At 50.1% G+C, this 2,139-nt stretch overlaps 1 protein-coding gene across 1 annotated transcript in view; it reads right to left on the bottom strand.

Annotated features, from left to right (window-relative positions):
- Nucleotides 1-1,963: 1,963 nt before the first annotated feature.
- Nucleotides 1,964-2,139, bottom strand: part of AKR7A2 (aldo-keto reductase family 7 member A2) — a 19,758-nt gene continuing 19,582 nt past the window's right edge. The window contains exon 8 of the mRNA XM_023509716.1: nt 1,964-2,139. The gene's annotated coding sequence lies outside the window, so the exon portion shown is untranslated.

Here is a 2,139-nt window from a genome sequence, read left to right as displayed (position 1 = left end):
CCAGCTAATTTCATATTTCTAGTAGAGATAGGGTTTGACTCTTGCTCGGGGTGGTCTTGAACTCCTGAGCTCAAGGAGTTCAGAGAGCACACGCCTCACAGCGTGCTACGATTATAGGCATGAGCCACTGCCCCCAGCCTATTTGTAAGTATTTAGTGAAGGCAGTTCTGAACAAGAGAAAGCCTACTTCGGGGATACAGTCATCTTTGTTTTCTGTGGTGCCTAAAAGAGTGAGGGTTGCCTCCAGGCCCACTGCTGAGAGGTTGGGCAGGACTCTGGTGAGAGAGGGCTTCATGAAGGCAGTGTGCCCCAGACACCCTCTATTGCAACTGGCCTTTGAAGCCTTTAGTCCATACTCTGGCCCCCTTTACCCCAAAGTCACAGGAAGCAGGCCACATGTACTAGGTTCACCCAGACCTTGCCCGCAGCCAGGTCAAATGCCAGCCATATTCAACAGGAAGTGTAAAGAATCTACAAACTGGGATGAGGACGGAAAGAATAGGCTGAATCAGCTTAAGGCCAAAACTGGCAAGGGGGCAAGGGTGAAAAAGATGACCGCTTTCTGCACCTCAAATCCAGCCTATGCTTAGAGGGGTAGTTGGGACATTTGTGGGCAACCAGGTGCCAGGCTTAGTCAAAGACGTCTGCAAAAAAGGAGAGCCATGCTTCAACACAGGACACCACACATGCCTTCCAGCCATGCCCCCGTCAAGATTTAGGCTGCGTGGAGCTCTCTGGGAGGCCAAGTCAGGAGGATCCCTTGCTCTCAAGAGTTTAACACCAGCCTGGGCAAGAGTGAGGTGCCATCTCTACTAAAAATACAAAAACTAGCCCGGCATTGTGGTAGGTGCCTATAGTCCCATCTACCTAGGAAGCTGAGGCAAGAGGATTGCTCAAGCCCATGAGTTTGAAGGTTGCTAGGAGCTATAACACCATTGGCACTTAACCCAGGGAAACAGAGTGAGACTCTTCAAATTGAAAAAAGGCCTGTAATCTGGGTGGCACCTGTGACTCAAAGGAGTAGGCACCAGCCCCATATGACAGAGGTGGCAGGTTCAAACCCAGCCCTGGCCAAAAACTGCTTTAAAAAAAAAAAAAAAGGCCTATAATCCTAGCACTCTGGGAGGCTGAGGTGGGTAGATTGCCTGAGCTCATGGGTTTAAGACTAGTCCAAGCAAGAGTGAGACACCGGTCTCTAAATATCTGGGCATTGTGGCGGGTGCCTATAGTCCCAACTACTCAGGAGACTGAGGCAAGAGAATCATAAAGCCCAAAAGACTTTGAGGTTGCCATGAGCTATGACACCATGGCACTCAACCAAGGGTGACAACAAAATGAAACTCTGTCTCAAGAAAAAACAGAAACAGGGTAGAGCCTGTGGCTCAAAGGAGTAGGGCACTGACCCCATATACCAGAGGTGGCAGGTTCAAAGCCAGCCCCAGCTAAAAACTACAAAAAGAAAAAACAAAAACAAAAAAAGCCAAAGAAACAGAACAAGGGACCCAGGAGACCCTAGGAAGGTGGGCATTGTGCTCCTGAGACCTTCTTAATACCTTTGCCCTTTTTTTTCTCTCTTTTTGGAGACAGAGTCTTATTTTGTCACCCCTGGTAGAGTGCTGTGGCATCATGGCTCACAGCAACCTCAAACTCTTGGGCCCATGATTGTCTTGCCTCAGCCTCCCAACTAGCTGGGACTACAGGTGCCTGCCATAACACCCAGCTGTTTTTAGAGATGAGATTTCTCCCTGTTTCAGGCTGGTCTCTAATCCACTCACCTCACCGTCCCAGAGTGGTGGGATTATAGCATGAGCCACAATGCCCAGCCAATACCTTTGCCCTCGAAGACTCCAGCCCCTGGGTCAGCCCCTTTCTCCCAGTCCAAGGGAGTATGAGAAACAAGTTGCAACCATGAGAAGGGATAAATGGGGGAGCGGAGGAGATTCACCACAGGCCTCAGCTACACTCAGGTCAAGTACCTACTTTATTCAGACAGCAAAGGACCCAGCAGGACTCAGCCCCAGCCCTTCCACGGTGTGAAGGAAACAGGGAGCCAGGCAGGAATCTAGGAAAACAACGCGCAGATCCAGACAGTCAGGAAAGACTGTGAAGTCAGCTTAAGGCACGGACTGGCCAGAGAGA

The sequence above is a fragment of the Otolemur garnettii genome, unplaced genomic scaffold (assembly GCF_000181295.1).
Source record: "Otolemur garnettii isolate 467f Iridium unplaced genomic scaffold, OtoGar3 scaffold00009, whole genome shotgun sequence".
In the NCBI taxonomy this organism is placed as follows: Eukaryota; Metazoa; Chordata; class Mammalia; order Primates; family Galagidae; genus Otolemur; species Otolemur garnettii.
This window is presented reverse-complemented; position numbering and strand designations above follow the sequence as displayed.